Below are 21873 nucleotides of genomic sequence, written 5' to 3' on the forward strand. Positions count from 1 at the left end.
TTTAATTGATTGAATAAAAGAGCAACGGTAGAGTTTCTTGCCAGTGGTCTTCTCTGCCGAAGACAGCATTCCGAACTGGTAGTAGAGTCATTTGAAGGTAACAAGTAATATGAATTATAGAGAAGCTTAAAATACAGTATTAGAGTCGGTCCAGTTGTTTTATTTCACTCCTTGGGAAGTCAGGTTTATAGAGTACAGACCCACAACACTGCTCTAAAGCAGGTTGGTGGGCTTTAAAGATTTCTTTTATAAAATGAATACTTTAATAGGAAGGAAGAATAATAGTTATGAGAATAAATGATTACTGATAAGAAACTAGGTATTTAGCTTCAATAATACTGTTAATTAATGAAAGATCTAAGTGCCATCCTGAACATTGTGGGTATTGCAGTGAATATCTGAATACCTTGGCCTTCCAACCTCTATATTTTTTTAGCAACCGCGTGTATTCTTGTAAAAAAAAATCAGTTGTAGTTTTTAAAAATAACTTTTTCTATATTTTTTGTTTAGGTGTACTTTAGACCCTTTTAAACTCGCAATTATTTCTACATTAAATAAATGTCCTATTGGAATGATTGGTTAGAAGCAGGCGTTACTTTGCGAAAATCCATGATATGTAATGAAAATTAAGCTTAATTTGCTATACTCCGCGAAAAGCAAGAGAATCTGTATGGTGTAATTTATAATTTCTTCAATCCTTATACTCCACACCAAACAGATCTTCTTTACGTTGGTAAATTACACCATACAGATTCTCCTGCTGCTCGCGGATATTGCAAATTAGGCTTAATTTTCATAATATACTGAAATTTATTGATTTATTTACCTCTTCATTTGTACACCACTGTGAAGTTAAGAAAATAAAAGAAGAATAGAAATACTAAGACTATTATATTATTTTAAAACTGCATACATATTGTTTACCAATTTAATAATCCCTATCCCTACTGGTAAGCGCAGCGTTGGTCGACCCCCAACGAGGTGGACAGACGACATTAAGCGCGTCGCAGGTAGCCGTTGGATCCAAGCGGCTCAGAATCGTGGAACTTGGAACTCCCTACAAAAGACCTATGTCCAGCAGTGGACGTCTATCGGTTGATGTGATGATATCCCTACTAATATTATAAATGTCAATGTATGTTTGTTTGTTACGCTTTCACACAAAAACTACTTTACCGATCCTCATGAAACTTTGTACACATATTCTTGGAATTGTTAGAAGTAATAAAGGATACTTTTTATCCCGACATTAAGCTTGATTCCTTTGAGAGAGGGGATGAGTGTTTGACGATTTTACACCATAACTAAGACAAATTATAACCGATTTAAATAATTATTTTTGTACTATAGAGGTATATGTGTCTAATTTTGCCCAAACTGTGGTTGGAGATAGAGGACAGAAATCTTCAGCGGACAGCAGCAAACCTCTCATATAAGGCTTGGCGATACCGAATACTAAAATTTTTTTTAGAACTACAACAAAATTTAATGTCCCATCAAAAAAACCAACGCAGACGAAGTCACGGGCAACAGTTAGTGTAGAATAAGAAGTATAGATTTTATAGTAAGTACCTACTTGGGCACGTGGAATGGTAACTCACTGTGTCACAGTTTTAACTAGTACAGGAGTTGGCGTAACTGGACCCTGGTCTTACAAACATTTTGTACATTCCTATATATTTGCAATTAATAACCATATTAATTATGTAAGCAGGTATTAATTTTTGGTTTAATGGTCGCCGGTACCTATAAAACAGTGAAACCTGATAAAGGAACCAGACACCAAATCTTATGTTTTAAGAAGTTTTGTTTATTCATAGATCTTACATACAATGTTTTTTTTTATATAGTTAATCTAAAACTCTGCGTACAAACTATTTTTGGCCTAAAAAAGTTTATTATTTCCTCTGGTCTGTTCTTTGCCCGTGGGTAGTTACCATCCTACAGACAAAGACGTGCCGCTAAGCGATTTAGTGTTCCGTTACGATGTCGCTTAGAAACCTATTTGGGGTATGACTATCATAGGAACTGCTTCACAGGTTAGCCCGCTACCATCTTAGACTGCATCATAACTTACCACCTTGTAAGATTGCAATGTTCAATTAAAAAAAAAAAATACACTCTATGTTATTACGTGATCGCTTAGCTTTATTTTGGCGAAGAAATAGTTAAAATTGTGTTCAGTAATCACGGAGCCTATTGAGTACGAACAAACAAACAACAAATTCCTTTATTTATAGTATTAGTATAGATATGCAATGTATAAACTTAATTAAGTTTCTCTTTCCTTTATCAGCCGCGCGTAAATTTAGCGAATGTTTACAATATAACATCGACATAACCGCCCTGACCTACAGATTACAATAATGCAGCGACTTTTAATTTAATGGCCATTATTGCAGACAATTAACGTTTTATGGCAACACTACGAGATAACGGTGGCTGGTAAGTTTTTTACCGGGGCGTTTACCTAGTGCTTTAGCTTGTAATATTCCGCGTCTTCGCAAATAAATATATAGTATTGTTTGGAATCAATTCTAACCTAATATAAATAAATAAATATACTACGACAATACACACATCGTCATCTAGCCCCAAAATAAGCGTAGCTTGTGTTATGGGTACCTAATAAGAAGCCTGATGAATATTTTTTATGACTTATATACAAAAATACTTAGAAAATACATACATAAACACCCAGACACTGAAAGACATTCATGCTATATTTCATAAGGAAATATATTAAACCAAAAGAAGTGTATTTATTTTTCAATACAAACGAATTCAAGTGTTTATGACAACCCTATTGAAGATAAAAGATCGACACGCGCATAGTACCAACGCTACGCGCGACCTAATATAGTGACAGGAGTCACATGATTTTAAATCCTGTGATGTTAGGGCTGTCTCTGATTTTTTTCAGTTAAACTAAGGCAGTGGTTCACTCAAAAACTATTAGGTTCCACAGTTAAGTCTCAGAGACAGTTCCTAATGTATCTCTACAGCCTGTGAAGTATTATTTGTGAAGTATTATTTGTTGACGGCCGAGTGGCGCAGTGGGCAGCGACCCTGCTTTCTGAGTCCAACGCCGTGGGTTCGATTCCCACAACTGGAGAGTGTTTGTGTGATGAACATGAATGTTTTTCAGTGTCTGGGTGTTTATCTGTATATTATAAGAATTTGTGTATATTATATTCATAAAAAATATTCATCAGCTATCTCATTTCGTCTGCGTTTGTTTTTGTTTTTTGATGTGGCATTCAATTTTGTTGTAGTTCTAAAAAAAATCACATTATTCAGTATAGCTAAGCCTTAAATGAGGAGTTCTGTCCTCTATCTCCAACCACATTCAGATCTACACGATGTAAAGTTTGGGGATAATTAAACACATATTATAACCTCTGTAGTACAAAAATAATTATTTAAATCGGTGATAATTAGTCGGAGTTATGGTGTTAAACCGTCAAACACTTTCATACCCTCTCCCAAAGGAACCGAGCTTAATATCGGAAAAAAAAGTATCCTATATTACTTCTAACACTTCCAAGAATATGTGTACAAAGTTTCATGAGGATCGTTTAAGTAGTTTTTGCGTGGAAACGTAACCAACAGACTTACATTGACCTTTATAATATTAGTAGGGATAGGGATAGGGATAGGGATAAACTGTATAAACCAGGCCCAGTTTATTGGAAGGATTCCACGCAACCACGAAGGTAAGCCAACTAAAAACCCACTAAACAGATTAAATCACGAATTCCCAACATAACATACCCATAATTTGATTGCTCCGTACATTTTACTAATTAATTAATGAATATCACAAACCGGTCCTGAAAAAAGAGAAGATTGTATATAACCCAATCATTAAAGGGTTGGGCCCTTAACGAGTTTCTGCTACTGTGCGAGGCAGCGAGCATCACGGCTTAGATTAGACATTACAATTTTGTCCAACATAATTTAAGTTCAAAATATCTTTTGTATTTTTTATCTTAATTAAAACAAATCCCGTGGTTTTCCTGAGACAGTAAAAAAGCCTGTGTTTCCTTCTTTTCAACTAGCTCTATCCCAAAAATCATGTCGATTTTTTGCTTAGTTAGGACGCAAAGTAAGAAAACACACAAATGAACTTTCAAATTTAGGATATTAGAATGGATTGTAAAACCAGCAGGGACTTTGAGCCTTTACTATAATTTGGGATTATATAATTAGGCTTGTTTAATTAACTTAGATCATTATGCATCTGATGGCAAGAACGCAAACAGCTTTCTTTTAGTATAATAAAACAGTAGGCATCATTTTTATCATTCGTGTATCGACACTTGAAAGACTTTCATTGTCATTATTATCAATCCATTACCGGTTTACTATAGGATACTGGTCTCCAAAAACAATGATAAGGGTAGGTAAAGCTGTAGTCCACCACGCTCGCGCTGACCAGGTGGATTGCTTGGTGAGGAAGAGATTTAAGGTCTCACTAATTCAATACGGTTGTCAATAAAGCCTCCGTCCTTTCCACTAACCCTATACCAAAAATCAAGTTAACTGGTCGCTTAGTGATCGCTTGAAGAAAGGACAAACATTTGTCTGGTGGGAAGCTTTGGCCGTGGCTAGTTACCACCCTGCCGACAAAGGCGTGCCGCTAAGCGATTTAATGTTCCAATGCGATGTCGCCGAAACCGATTAGGGGTATGACTATCATACTCCCTAAAAGGTAAGCCCGCTACTATCCTAGACTGCATAATCACTTACCACCAGGTGAGATGGCAGTCAAGGGCTAACTAGTAGAGGAAAAAAAACATTTGATTTCAATTCGACAGTGTGTTACTTTTGAATTTATAATATAGTGAAGATAGTTCTATATTACAAAAAATTAGACCCACTGGTCCGGTTCTTCAATGCAGGAAAACATTGCGTATAACCTCTCCCTCATTAAAGGAGGGGCGGTCGCTTTTTACTGAGCACTTGTCCCGACCACTTTTTGTTTCGATACCGTGAATGTTTCGTCCCTTTCGCACGCGTGTATTTCGGTATCTGCCGTCTCTATCGCACAACGTAATTAACACTCACGGTGTACGGTAGCGATGGGAGAAATTAGTTAAGACTCGTCCTCATTTCTGAAGCGTGTATCAACAGACAGACATGGCGAGTTGGTTTTATGTTTATATTAACCATTTATGTTTATATTTACCATTTAGAAACGGTTGTAGCCCAGTGGTTAGGACTTCGAATTCGCTTTCGGGGGGACGAGTTCGAATCCCAGCCAGTTTTAAGCAATCAAAATATCGCTTGCTTTAATGGTGAAGGAACAACGTGAGGAAACCTGCATGCTTGAGAGTTTTTCATAATGTACTCAAAGTTTGCCTGCCTTTCGGTATTCTATAGGATATGTTTCGGAGAGTGTGCTCAAGAACTATTTGATCTATTTCCCCCCTCGCCTTTTTAACATCGAACCGCGAGGCACCGTAAGGATCTGCATCCCTAAGTGGTCGATATACCGCGGACGCGTACGAAGCGCTTCGCATCTTCGTTTCTGATCCGCACCGCTAGGATCTGGAAGGCTCTTCCAACTTCAATTTTCCCCAGTACCTACAACATGAGTACCTTCAAATCAAGAGTGAATAGGCATCTTCTAGGCAAGCGCGCTCCACCTTAGGATGCATCATCGCTTACCATCAGGTGTGATTGGAGTCAAGCGCTCGTCTATAAACATAAATAAAAAATTATCAAAATTATATTATCAAAATTAAGCTTAATTTGCTATACTCCGCGAAAAGCAGGAGAATCTGTGTGGTGTAATTTATAATTTCTTCAATCCTTATACTCCACACCACACAGATCCTCGGCAAAACACCCTCTACGCACGTTTCGCTCCGAAACCGGAGCATCATCAGGAGATGTTGACTTTACATTGTAAAGTCTTCGGTTCTTCACGGTCTTCTTAACGGTTTCGGAGCGAAACGTGCGTAGAGGGTGTATTGCCGAGGATCTGTGTGGTGTGGAGTATAAGGATTGAAGAAATTATAAATTATACAACACAGATTCTCCTGCTTTTCGCGGAGTATAGCAAATTAAGCTTAATTTTGATAATATATCATGGATTTCCGCAAAGTAACGCCTGCTTCTATACAATATACAATATAAATAAAAAAGAAAAAAAAAGGCATTTGGACCAATCCGCACTGGGCCAGCGTGGTGTACTATGGCCTTAACCCCTTCTCATTTAGGGGAGGAGACCCGTGCCCTTTAATGGGCCGGTATTGGAATGATATGATAACGATTAACCATTTTAAGTGTTCTGTACCCAGTAGGTAAAACGGTTACTCCGTTATCGGTTCGTCTGTCTGTCTGTCACCAGGCTGTAATCTCATAAATAGTGATAGTTATATATCCGCGTGAACGAAACTGTGAAGTCGTAAAGAAACCAGCACGCCTATAAGATCTCTATAATGTCCTCAAAGACGTTGAATTCCACCTATCCGCACTTGGCCAGCGTGTTGGTGTTACGTACGGCCTAACCCCTTCTCATTCTACACTTGACAGCCGATTGGCGCAGAGTCCAAGGCCGTGGGTTCGATTCCCACAACTGGAAAATGTTTGTGTGATGAACATAAATGTTTTTCAGTGTCTAGGTGTTTATATGTAAACTAGCGGACCTCAGCGTCATCTGTCGGGCTGATTTGTGAATCTAAACCATCCAGGGTGCCACCCAAACGCATACTAAAAAATTCATTCAAAACGGTCCAGCCGTTTAGGAGGAGTTCAGTGACATACACACGCACACAAGAAATATATATATAAAGATTATAAGTATTTATGTATATTATTCATAAAAATATTCATCAGTGATCTTAGTATGCATAACACAAGCTACGCTTGCTTTGGGGCTAGATGGCGATGTGTGCGTTTTCGTAGTATATAAAGTATATATATATAAATTCTACACTTGACAGCCGATTGACGCAGAATCCAAGGCCGTGGGTTCGATTCCCACAACTGGAAAATGTTTGTGTGAATGTTTTTCAGTGTCTGGGTGTTTATATGTATATTATAAGTACTTATGTATATTATTCATAAAAATATTCATCAGTGATCTTAGTACCCATAACACAAGCTACGCTTACTTTGGGGCTAAATGGCGAAGTGTATATTGTCATAGTATACTTACTTATTTATTATTTATTAGTGTGCCGACTGCAGGGTCCTTCGCGCCTGACGCCTGTCCACTCGCATTTTGACGCGGCCTTACATCTAGCAACTCGTCTTGCTGAAGAGATAACAAACATCCATCCATTTCACGCAAACGGATGGTTCCGGCCAACTTAGTAAGGAGACCTATAAATGTCCCACTGCTGGGCCTCCTTTGAGAAAGAGGGTTTTAAAGCATAGAGCACCATCTCTCCGTCGTTTCAACTAATTATATGCCTTAACCCTAACCGCTTACCCCCTTTATTTTAGACTGCATCATAAGCACCAGGTGGGATAGCAGTCTAGAGTTAAATTAGGAATAACAAATTGAAAATAAAAATTGGTTGTCTGTAAAGTCGGCTTACTGACGATAGTTGAACGTGACAACGTCGTAAGAAAATACCGATGGAATGGTTGCATTTTTCAAAAGAAATAATTTTAGAGATTTTCAAAAAACTTTGCAATTTAAAATATTTATTTACAACTGTTGAATTTTTATTCACTTTGCTTTATTCACGATTGATCCGTTAGAAAATATTGGAAATAAATAATCCTAATTGATTATGATATTTGCCACTAGCTGGCGTATAAATCAATAAACGTGGAGCATATGAGATATATTTACGACCGATCCAAATTATTATTTTTAAATAGCGGAAACTACACAGACGTCTGTCGTAAACGTTACTTCCGTCAGAAAAAATCTGAGTTACTCCCTAGTCGCGCTTAAAGATGTTTTACTTAAATATGTGACACACAATCTCAAACAAAAAACATATTAACGAAAAGAATTTGCCCAATAACATTAACACAAAACGTAATTACCTATAAAGGACATCATAAATAAAGTTAACAAATATAATTACGAGGTAAATAATAATAAAACGATCAAAGGAATAAAAAATACTATACAATAAATAAAATGCAAACTTCAAAAACTACGAAAACTTCTACTAAAGGTATAAACTCTCTCTACACACAATTAATTATTTACTTAGTATCGTATTTCAAAATTATACTTGAAAGTCCATAATTTTTTAAATTAATAATCCGATTTCACATGCACTAATTACCCTTTAACCATGCGAATTGATTTCATTTTAACAATGACAACGTGAAAGTACGTTAATGCCTGATTTACATTTACATTAGTAAAGCAGCGAGTTAAGCGTAGTGCTAGTAATAAAACCGGGCACAGTCGACGGAGTTTGATTCCGTGTTCCAGATCTGGCTAACGAGGCTACTGTGGGGTCCATTGAAACCATCCCTATTGTTATTTTTCCGAAATTTATCCCAGTCAGCCTCGCTCACCATCTGAGGCAACTGGGGTTCCGTGTTAGTTCGCTCCAAGATGGAGAATGCTGTGTAGCTGGACTTTAATAGATCACCGGTTTCTTAATCTGACCCCCTGGCCCCCAGCCGTGGCCTCCCCTGCCGTGGTGTAGTATGTTTATCTAAGTTTATTTATCTTTATGTATCTAAGTAAGTTCATTTATATTAGGTAAAGATCTTTGTACATATTTTATCCGGTGCGAGAGTTTAGTGTATATAATAATATTAATAATAAACAACTTTATTGCCATGATCTATGGCCGATTGGCGCAGTCGGCAGCGGCCCTGCTTTTTGAGTCCAAAGCCGTGGGCTGGATTCCCACAACTGGAAAATATTTCTGTGATGAACATGTATGTTTTTCAGTGTCTGGATGTTTATCAGTATATTTTAAAAAGTATTTATGTATATTATTCATAGCACAAGCTACGCTTACTTTGGGAATAGCAATGCGTGTATTGTCATAGTATATTTATTATTATTATTTATTTCTATGTATATAAGTAAGTTAATTTATATTAGGTTCAGATCTTTGTTTATATTTATATTTAACACGAGGACGAGAGTTTGGTGCTTATAATAATAATAAATATTTTATTGCCATTCTCTATTTCATATATAGTTACAAAAAATCAACGAATACAGTATTAGGTAACATAACAATTTGGCAACTGGCCGCAAATTCAGTATTATTCTGTAGATACATTGGCAAGCGCTCAGCGCAGATTTTAAGTTTGCAAGTGGAAAATGCTTATGTTAGGAAAATTTGTGTCTGGGTGTTTATCTGTATGGGTTTCATAATTATACTTTATTTATTTTAATCATGAAAATATTCATCAACGACGCGACGCTTACTTTAGGGCTAGATGGCGATGTGTGTATTGTCGTAGTTAAGATACAGGCTACCTAATATTGTTGTAACCTTTTTATAAATAAAGTTTTTTATTTGTATTATTTAATTATTTATATTATTCACCCAGTCTATTTGCGAACTAAACTCGCTACTAAATTAATGCAAATGTAAATCAGGCTTAATAGCAATTATATCTATTGTAGTAAAGCAATAACTTACCATTTAATTGCTGTAACTCATCAATACAAACGAGTATGCAATTATACAACTATAATTGCATGGTTAAAAAAACATTTTACGCAATTACCATTCAATGGGTTCCATCGGACCAGTAGATATCCGTTAGATCAAGGGTAGGCAAAGGTAGGGTTAAACACTACTGGCTTATGGTTATGAGTATTAGAAAGAAAGAAAGAAAGAAAAAACATTTATTCATGTTAAGTGTTACAAACAGTACATCTTATAATAATAAAGTAACAACATAGTATACAACACACAATGTCTGTGTGTAACACCAGACAGAAAGGGTGTACAGCTCAGCATTTGCCATGCATTGTACCTAAGTACACGCATGCCGCTGATTTTCAGCTGAGACCCGAGTGACGATACGGCAAACTGAATATATAAATAAAAATAATGAAATAAATAAATAAAGTGAAGTACAGGTTATTAGAAGAGCTTTTTGTGACAGAGCTCGTCCGGGGAAGCACTATCGCCATTCTTATTTCTGCCGCTAAGCAGAAATAAGAATGGCGATATTATTTATTATATTCTGTTGCGATGCTCTGTTCCGGTACCTGAAGGGCGTGGTTGCCGGAGCAATTATAAATAAATAAATAAATACACTACGACAATACACACATCGCGATCTAGCCCCAAAGTAAGCGTAGCTTGTGTTATGGGCACTAAGATGACTGATGATTATTTTTATGAATAATATACTTTCAGTGTCTTGGTGTTTATCTGTATATTATAATAGAGATAAACACCAAGACACTGAAAAACACTTATGTTCATCACACAATCATTTTCCAGTTGTGCGAATCGAACCCACGGCCTTGGACTCAGAAAACAGGGTCGCTGCCCACTGCGCCAGTCGGCCGTCGAATTACAGACACATGGTGCTTCACATCTACGCCTCAAAAAAAAAGTACTGTCTCTGAGACTTAACTGTGAAACATCATCTACTGTAGTTTTTACTAAAAGAAATTAGATACAGTATATTTATCAATAGTATTTTTGTATTTGTGTAGTCTGGATTATGTATTAGTATGTAGATATTCGTATGTATTTATTAAATGGTGTACCCCACCTATTCGTTTTCTATTTACTTTTCCTAATCCTAACGTTGCCTGGCAGAGATCGCTACTTAGCGATAAGGCCGCCTTTTGTATCCTGCTTCATTCTTCATGTGTTTGTTCTTTTTTTTTTGTCTTGTTTTTCTGAGTGGTGTACAAATAAAGAGTATAAATAAATAAATAAAATGCAGTCCTAACATGACTTCTTTAACTTTATTAAAGTACGCGTTGCGTAGCGTAGGTGCTATGCGCGTGTCGGTCTTTTAACCTTAATAGGGTTGTCATAAGTAAACACTAAAAATGATTTTAATTCGTTTAAATTGAAAAATAGATATGCTTCTTTTCATTTAATATTTTTACAGGGTTTTTGATTCCTTATGATAATATATGTTCCTCAATTAGTTTTTTTTTTTTTTTCATAAATATATAGACAAGTGCTTGACTGCAATCACACCTGATGGTAAATGATGATGCAGCCTAAGATGAAGCGCGCTTGCCTATAAGATGCCTATTCACTCTTGATTTGAAGGTACCCAGATTATAGGTATCAGGGAAGACGGAAGATGGGAGGGTATTCCAGGCCTTTGCGGTGCGGATCAGAAAGGAAGAAGGAAAACGCTATATTATGTGCTTTGTACGGTACTGACGATATTGTTGACATGCACAGTTTAATAAATATGGCCGCCACAATAGAGCGGAGATCAGTTGAGCGTCGGCAGCGGTAGAAGCAACACATAGAGAATAAATTAGTTTTGTGTGTTTAAATATGTAATCACCAGTGTTTATAATAAAAAGCGTTCTACGTACTATTATGTTTCAATAATCCCTATCCCTACTAATATTATAAATGTCAATGCAAGTTTGTTTGTTACTCTTTCACGCAAAAACTACTTAAACGAGGATGAGGATTCATGAAACTTTGTACACATATTCTTGGAAGTGTTAGAAGTAATATAGAATACTTTTTAGACCGACATTAAGCTAGGTTCCTTTGTGAGAGGGGATGAAAGTGAGAAGTGAGGGGAGAAAAGATTTTAAACCATAACTCCGACAAATTATAACCGATTTAAATAATTATTTTTGTACTATAGAGGTTATAATATGTGTTTAATTTTGCCCAAACTGTAGTTGGAGATAGAGGACAGAACTCCGCAGCAAACCCCTCATTTAAGGCTTAGCGATACTGAATACTTAAATTTTTTTTAGAACTATAACTAAATTTAATGCCACATCAAAAAAGAAAATCAAACGCAGACGAATTCGTGGGTAACAGCTAGTGCTATTATAATTACGTATTATAGTGACAGACTATATCCTTAAATAATAAAGTTCATATTTATGCATCCATCAATATTATTTCGTATATCTGCTACAAGTTTTATACTCTTTAGTTAATAAAATTGATGAGAACGTGAGTTATTTTTTCCTTCCTTAACGCCCTATCTTCGCAACAAATCAATTTGATTTTGGCTTAGAGTAAGATGAAAGGACGGAAAGTAACACAGGCTACTATCGATGAAAAAACAAGATGTCCTTCCTTTATATAAATATATAAATAAAAAGCCTTTTATTTATTCATACATTTACATAGTTTCATATTTATCCGTAATTTTAAGTATATAAAGTGAAAAAAAAAAAAACCTTCCTTTACGTCCACAGAAACCAACCAACTTATTCACCACGGGCTGCAGCTAGTATTACTATAGAAGTACTACTTGACCCGCCCGCGTCAACCTCCCCTCCATAACATCACCCCCTGCCAAGTCCTCACTGACTTATATTATAGGCATCAAAACGAAGCAGCAGTAGGTAAAGATATCTACTCATTAATATCCGGACGGATGAGTAAGGAATGGTGTGTCGAACGATTATCGCAACATGTCCGTTTTGCGCTCGCCGACCCCTGTTAGGGTAGCTTTAGGTGGGATGCACCACATCCCATCTTTAAACAATCACAAAAGACAGGTGCATTATGTTCGACCGCTTAATTTGTCTGTATGTGTGGCTGTATAGTCATTCTGATGCCGATTTGGATGTGGTATTATTTAGCAGAGTATTTTTTTAATTTAACTTAAAATACCAATATATTGTACACGTAAAAATTACAAATGTACATATTTTGATAAGTATTGGCAATAAATATTTATTCATCAAGAGGGGGGGGGGGTTACTCCACATACCTTTTAGAACATTATGAGGAATTCTCAGGCTCTCAGGTTTCCTCATAATGTTTTCCTTTACCGTTGAAGCAAGTGACTTTTTTAATTGCTTTAAACGAACTAATAACTTAGAAAATATAGAGGTGCGTGCTGGGATACAAACTCGGCCCCCCTGAAAGTAAAGTCGAGATCCTACCCACTGCGCTATAACCGCTTACGTTATTTATTACTAGGTCTATAATCTATCTATGTGTAATTAGTGAAAATAATCCAATTTTTCATTGAGTAAACCTACTAACACCAGTATTCAGGTAAAATACACCATATAAAGAAGAGATACAGCAGTTCGCTACCTTAGATCTCGCAGTAAATGCCAACATCGTCTAAACAGCGTCTTCATAATAAAAGCATAAAAAATAATCTTTTCCCACAGCTTTATCAACTCTCAGAGCACTGGCGCACAAGTGGAAATAATATCCAAATGATATATGTAAGTGTAATAATAAACGGGGTTAAACTTCTCCTATACCTTGTTCCCGCACTTTATCAATTAGACACGTTAGTTAAATCCCCTGACATGGGATATAATTTTTGACTTCTGCCTGTGTCGAGAGAAGGACACTTACTGGCGAACGCAGTACCTGTAAGTTTTTTAGTTTAGGAAGCTTCATCGGAATTCGTTGTTACTATTATAATTATCACTAGGCTGAATCCTCACAGATCGGATCGGAGAAAATTAAAAAAAAAAAAATCCCCAACTGCCCCCGCCGGTATCGAACCCAGTACGCCCACAGTTCTCACCACTGCGTCAGTCGTCAGAAACCTCGATCGTCGGTTGCTTCACAAGATATGGTGCATCTCACCCGAAGTCACCCCTATATAAATATTCATGTCAATGTGTATTAACGCGTATTATGTTAATTGCGTATAATCTTAACAGGATCAGCCGGCATAATATACGCTTCTTGCATGAAACACTTAAATGGTAGGTGAATGTATAACTAAAGTACACATATACCAAACAACATAACAATATTACGTCCCTAAAGTCCTAACTAATACGATAAATGCGAAAATGTGTTTAAATCAATATAAATCCTTCTTATATCCTACTAATATCATAAACGTGAAAGTGTGGATTTTTGTTACTCAATCACGCTGAAACGGCTAAACAAATTTGGACGAAATTTATTTTTTTTAATCCATTTTTATTTATTTTAATCACTATACATGTCCAAAAATGTAATGTATATCACAAATCCTAAGCAAAAATCGATCGTAAACCATAACTAAATCTTTATATATATGTATATATATATATCTTGTGTGCGTGTGTATGAACTGATACACACGCACACCCTATCACTGAACTCCTCCTAAACGACTGGACCGATTTGAATGAATTTTTTGGTAAAAAATAAACTTGATAAACATTAGATTAAAGTTAAAAGACAGAAAGATACTCGGATGTTACTGAATATATTTTTAAAACTTATATCCGTTAGACATTTTTAGGAATGCGTATAACCCAAAAAAATTCGCTTAGTTTTATAAGGTTTTTACAGGATTAGGACACCTCGTAACAAACAGGCCTAAGTCTGTTTTAAGCCGTTTGTGTTTATTATTGACTTAGCAAAGATCCGTAGGGTTCTTTTGTTGAGGCTTCTTTTGAATGATGCACCTTCAATACAGAGATAATAATTTGTTTTCGAAAATATTCGTTGTTGTAGGTGGGCCCGAGCGGATGTTATCTTTTGTGGATGTTTATAAGGTATTTTTTTACACTACAAGTTAACCCTTTACTGCAGTCGCACCTACATGGCTAGGCAGTGGCGTGCATAGAGGGTATACACAGGGTATGCAGATGATGTAAAATGAAGAAAATCGCCTAGTAAAATCGCGAAATCTTAAGTATTTATAGCTCCTACTGAGGATTTTATACATTTCATATAATTTGCATACCCTGTGCATACCCTCTATGCACGCCACTGTGGCTAGGATAGGCAGGAGACAAATATCGGATAGAAGCAGGCGTTAATCTGCGGAAATCCATGAAACGAGTTATTCATTGTAAAGTCAACATTGCCTGAGGATGCTCCGGTTTCTTAGCGAAACGTGCGTAGAGGGTACAATGCCGAAGATCTGTTTGGTGTGGAGTATAAGGATTGGAGAAACTATAAATTACACCACACAGATTCTCCTGCTTTACGCGGAGTATAGCAAATTAAGCATATTTTATTCCCCAATTGTATCCACCAACAAAGGATAAAATTTACTGATCCACCTGCCAAAGCACATCAAGAGGGAAAAATACAAATTTACCCACGTTTGATATTAAACGAAGTCATATTGCAAAGCGGTAATAGCGCATTGGGTACGACTTCAGTTACGGTGGGCCGAGTTCGAATTCCAGCACGCACCTGTAACTTTGAGAGTTCCCACATTGTTTTCAAAAAGCGTGTTGAGTCCACTGATCCGCGCTGGGCCAGCGTGGTGGACTACGGTCTAAGCCATTCGCATTTTGTGTGGAGGACCGTGCCCTGTAGTGGGTCAGTAATGGGTTGATATGATAATAAAAAATGTATTGTACGCCAGAATGGCCAACATGGAACAACATGGAAGTACCAACTGCAGTTAATAGACTTCATAGGACTTCTAAGACATTATGGAAAACTGTCAGGTATGCAGGTTTCTCCACAATGTTTTTCTTCACCGTAAACAATTACTTTTAATAGCAACAAATATAAGTTCATAACTTGATTGATTGAGATACAACTTTATCCAACATTTGGGAAATTATAAAGCTTGGCGTACATTCAGCACATACTGGAATGTTTGTTTGACAGTTGACGCGCATTGTGCTTGATTGGCGCATTGTGGCCCACCCACCCGTTGCCCTGTCACTCAAGTAAACATGGGTTTTGCTTGTAAACAATAGATATACCACTCTTGTAAAATTGCGAGTGTCCAGACAAACAGGGATAACGCAGAAATGACGAAATTCGTGCAAAACTACTCGCATTTCTTACATTTCAATACAAATTTGCCCTTGATTGCAATTTCACCTGTAAGTAAAAAATTGTAAAAATTTGTCTGAAGGGCAGTAACTAGATGCCTAAACACCAGATTAGAAAAAAATCAGAAAATATAAATTGTGCAAATGTACTCGCCGGGAATTGGGAACCCGGGTCTTCCCACTTATAAGACCACCACCGCGAGTTCCTTAAAACAAATGAAAGTTTGTTTTCAGTATGAAGAAAATAAATACGAATTAATATCATTCATTTTTGGTAAATATATACTATTTTACTGTTTCCTGCAGCAACGTCAAAGTTTCGTTTTTTGCTAACCCAAACTGGAAACTGTCCAGAGTATGTCCACCACTAAGCTTATTCTGTTTTCCATGCATGTTCCGCGAGTATTGCTTTGTTTATAGGCAATGGCAATATATGTCTGTTTATACGACATACTATAAAGTGTGAGCCATCTGCTGGGTTGGCCAATTTTTACTATAAAAACATATAAATATTATAACATTTCACAAGATAGAAAAATTCTAAAGAATGTTACACTGTAAAATGATGTCGAAAACGAGCAATCTGTTGAGATTCTTGCCGGCTTCTTCACAAATTCAAATTCAAATTCTAAATTTCTTTATTCGTTCATACATATATGTTTACATAATTGTAAGGGGACGGTGATAACTTCCAACTTAAACCTAAAGATGTGAGGGAGGAAGAGCCAACAACAAACTTAGCCGGGAAATTGTTTTTTTTGTTATCACCATCTCGCAGTTTATTTATATTAAGCTATGAAGCTAGAGCAACTCATACCCAAGCTTTTTTATCGTTTAAGTAATCCTTAATATTATAACAGGATCTTTCTGTGAGCTTACGTTTTATGTAAACTTTGAACTTATTGAGAGACATCTCAAAGAACAGTAATATCTCACATCTCTCACAACATCTCACGATAAAATCTGCCTTTAAAACCGATGAGAGTCACGAAAAACAGAATGAATTGACGTTTCAATATGCTTATAAACTAGGCGTATTTAAAAAATAATAATTTTGAATTAAATAAAAAGCAATAAATAAATCAATCTTTTAAGGCTCCATCACAGCTAAAGTGGTTTCTAAAATCAACAAAACTCACTTACACCACTCTGCTTTCAACTGAACCGCCAACGCATATGAAATTGTTAAACAAAATTGGATTTTACTTGCTACACTGCACTTCAAAGCGACAATGAGAAGTCAATCATTTTCGCATTATAGACCCATTGGTGAAGGTCCCATCACCTTTTTGTATGGAAAGAGACAAATTTTAATCCCGAAATGATGGATTTGTCAGAAAATTTGACAAGTTATTGTATTGTGTAATAATTTTGTACAGGTGGAGATTTTTTTAAATTGTTAGATAAATCATACACCCTGTGTTTTTCTCATCGTTTTTTTTAAATACTGCCGGAAAAAGTTCGTATTTTTTATTTTTTATTTCACTCTAAGTGAGCACCTTTACTGTAATCTCACCTAGTAGATCGGAATGTGAAAATGAAAGACATTAATGTTCATCACACAAACATTCTCCAGTTGCGGGAATCGAAGCCACAGCCTTGGACTCAGACACTGCCCTCGGCCGTCATATCAGTATGCTATTTCTGTGGTGACGGTAGATCAGAATGCAGTTGTCCAGCGGGTTTCGTACGAGGCGACTATGGGAATATAACGGAGAACGGGCAGCGTCGTCCTCTGTGCTACTACTACCATCTTCCGCGATATGGTCCGCATTATGATTATGAGCAAACCCTCACATTCGGAGGGGCCTAAGTCCAGCAGTGAACTGTTATAGGCTGTACCTACTTCGAGGTATCCATCCACTTTTGATTTTCCAATTTTTTTGTTATCATCATCATATCAACCGATAGACGTCCACTGCTGGACATAGGTCTTTTGTAAAAATTGATGAATTTCTTAATGACAAGGTTGCTTGGAAGCATCCGGCTCCGCTCTCAGCTCTCACAAGATAGAAAAATGAATGTTAAAATGTAAAATGTAAATTGTTGATGTTGGAAAAGAGCAACTGCTGAGTTTCTTGCCGGCTTCTTTTCGGTAGAATCCGAACCGGTGGTAGAGTCACAAAAACGGACAGACTTGACGTTTCAAAAGTGCTTATATTGGGCCTACTTGAAATAAATGAAAATGGATCCAGCGGCTACCTGCGACGCGCTTAATGTCGTCTGTCCACCTCGTTGGGGGTCGACCAACGCTGCGCTTACCAGTTCGGGGCTGCCATTCCAGCACCTTGGGGCCCGTTGCCACTTCAGCTTCGCGCCTCGTTCAGCTATGTCGGTAACTCTGGTTCTTCTACGAATCTCCACATTTCTGATTCGATCGCGTTGAGATACTTCGAGCATAGCTCTCCCCAACGCGTGAGTGACTCTGAGCCGTCTTATGAGGCACATAGTTAACGACCATGTTTCAGAACCATAGGTCATCACTGGCAACACGCACTGTTCGAAGACTTTCGTCTTCAGTCACTGAGGGATTTTTGACGAAAAGATGTCACGAAGTTTCTCGAACGCTGCCCATCCGAGTTGGACTTGGATTTTTTTATACTTAGTTCTAATTATTAATACGGTGGGTGGTGGGTGGTGGGTGGTCATTACGCCGTGGAGCGCTAATGGGTGGAATTCGCATCTAAAGTGCAATTATTGAAATGAAATATAACATTTTGACCACACTTCTTGGAAATTGGGGACATTCCCATCGGCCGGATTAACCATGCAAGAGTAGCAACTGCTATGGGCCCCGCATATTTAATACCGCTCATCTCTGCCTGACTGACAGACAGACATACACGCCCACACACTCGCACACAGACATCGCCTATAGTAATTTACTACACTATTAATTACCCACAAAATTGTAACCTATAGATAGCAAATACGTATTGATACTTTTATACGTAAGTATTATATTATAATTGTATTTCTACTACTTTATACTTAAGAACCCATAGTAGATCAAGGGCTCTTTTCAAGAATTTGCTACGGGCCCCGGCCCTTCTTAATCAGGCACTGCCGATCGGTGTCCTTTTTCGGATTGTGTGCTGTTGATAAACATCATAAATAACTTTTAAGGTTGATAATTGATAAATTGGAAGAACATCAACTCCTGGTCGCTATCAAATTCAAAATTCATTTATTTCAAGTAGGCCTAATAATAACGAGGTAAGACATTGGTCGCCAGCAGACAATTTTGTACAAGAATGAAAATAATACAACGAATGTTCATTATCAGCTGTTTCTTGCCGGCTTTTCTCAGTGGAACCGGTGGAGTCACTATAAACAGACTGACTTGACTTTCTGAAGTGCTTATAAAAGTAGGCCTAATTTATAAGCACTTCAGAAAGTCAAGTCAGTCTGTTTATAGTGACTCCACCGGTTCCACTGAGAAAAGCCGGCAAGAAACAGCTGATAATGAACATTCGTTGTATTATTTTCATTCTTGTACAAAATTGTCTGCTGGCGACCAATGTCTTACCTCGTTCCAGCACCAGTTCCTACAATATAACAGTTTAAAAAGGAAAGCATTGTACGTCTATGTTCCACAACGGTCTGTCCTATGAGAGGCCTGTTACAGTAGTAGAACGTTAACAGGCTGTTAGAATATAATATCACCTGCATTAACGGTGAAATAAGTCATTGTCGGGAAACCTGGATAACTAAGAGTTCTCAAGGTCGTGTTCAGTATACCATTCAGCACTGAGCCAGCGTGGTGGACGGCCTTAACCCTTCTCTGTGACCAGCGCCCTTTTGGGCCGGTAATGGCTCCTACCCAATAATTAAAAGATAAGAACGGCGTTTTCCGGAAAAAACTAAAAAATAAATTAAATTCCCAACATTCATTCATACAAAATTAGCACTCCACAAGCAAAGTACATACGCAATGTCTATAAAAAAGTTTATGAGTACGATGAGTAAACATTTTTATATTATTTGTATATTATTAGAAACACTGAAAATGAATTGAATAAATTGATAAATTCTGATAATTGAATTCCGTAAATGTTTTTTTTGAGTATACCCAATTAAATCGGTTTCCCTACTATACGATGTCTTACTTGTGATTCTAAAATCGATAGAATTATTTAATTTAAAAAAATGGCTGCGCCCAAACTGGTTGTACATACGTTACTTTATATAATTAAATTTATTATAAATGTTACATTATGTATTGTGCTGAATAAATTGAAATTGAATTTGTGTGGTATGATATAAGGACACATTTTCACATAATGCCAGCAGCATACTCAACCTACATCGCATAACGGTCACTTAGCTTGTTACCATTAATTTGTTTTTCTACCCGGTAATTGTAGTACTTACGTTAAACTTGTTCACAATTTTGTTGATAATTGCCCGAGCAATAAGTCTTTCTGTCAATTACGGCGATACGTTGAAAAGTTCACAACCAACTGTTTTATAATTTATCAATAAAATGTATATAAATTGTGACACGATTCGAATCTAAATAATTAAACAGTTAGTTAGCATCTGAGGTTTCGTGATGAATTCCTAAAAAGAAAATCATCATCATCATTCATTATCATATCAACCTTTACCGGCCCACTACAGGGAGAGGTTAAGGCGGAAGTCCACCACGCTAGCCCAGTGCGGATTGGTGGACTCAAAAAAAGCTAATTAATGAATATAAACATATTATTATGGACCACTAAGTAGCTAAGTTACTCGTCCGCGTTTTTTTACTTTTTTTTACAAAACCCTTGGAAAGTTAGTTGGGAGTTTAGTTTTACGGGATGAAAAGTAGCCTGTGTTCCTCTATGTCCTTTAAACTTACTTAATTATTTAACATTCAAAATTCATTTATTTCAAGTAGGCCTAGTTTATAAGCACTTTTGTGTGTGTTTAACGTCAAGTCAGTCAGTTTGTAGTAACTCTACCACTGGTTCGGAAGGTTGAATTTTTCCAACATCATTTTAGAGTTTAACAATCATTAGAATTTTTCTGTTTTGTAAGAGATGAGACCGGAATTTATCAATCGTGTTGTAACCACGATTGGTTTAATGTGTTTTAATATTAATTTTAATTTCTTATAATTAACGTATTGTTTAGGTAAACTTAGATTAATCAAAACTTACTTAATAAATCACTCTACTAAAACGCTTAAGGAAGTTATAACGAAGAAAAATATTAAATACACACTAATACATCTTTTATCAAAAAAATATAGTTAATCACTAATTTATATATTATGTGAGAAAAGTGAATGAATAAAAACAAAAAAATACTAACCATGCCAAAACATAATAGATTGATTATTTAGGGCCTAAAGGAAGGAAGAACAAACAAAATCATGGAAATCGCCTCATCGTCACCGAACGCTTTCTGTGAGTTACTATATGTAAACGGTGTGTTCGTTTATGTGTAACTACTTTTTGGGCGAACAAAAAGCCTGAAACTCGCGTCATCAGTACGCATATATGGCACGTCTTTGATTGTTGGGTGATAACTTCTTACGGCCGAAGCTTCCCACAAGACAAGACCAGAGGAAATACCAAAAAAAAAAATTTAAAGTATGTAGAATAGCAGAAACATCGTTGAAAAAAAAAGAGCAACCTATCAAAAGCACTATTCAGCAAGTCTCAATCGGGTCTTAAAGAAGGGCCGACAAGCGCGTACCAATTGTATACTAAATACACTTAACGAGTGATGTGACTCATAATCGGGTGTATTATCGATAAAAATCCGGATCAAATGAAGTATTCAGCATTGCCAGCCGTGTTGACAGAGACGCAATCAATAAATCACTCGCCAACAAAGAATTCAATGTGTGTTGATTGTGCCTCTCCGGAACGCTTTTTAGTGGACGCTAGTGATGTGTTAGCGTTTATCGATATTTATTGCCGACTTTAGAATGTTAAGTGTTAGGGGTAAGCATTTTAGATTTTTTATAAATGTTTATTTATGTTATAAATTTTATTAGCAATTTGCGTGAAAGTTTGGGTATAAATGTAACCTAG

The sequence above is a fragment of the Pararge aegeria genome, chromosome 23, assembly GCF_905163445.1.
Source record: "Pararge aegeria chromosome 23, ilParAegt1.1, whole genome shotgun sequence".
In the NCBI taxonomy this organism is placed as follows: domain Eukaryota; kingdom Metazoa; phylum Arthropoda; class Insecta; order Lepidoptera; family Nymphalidae; genus Pararge; species Pararge aegeria.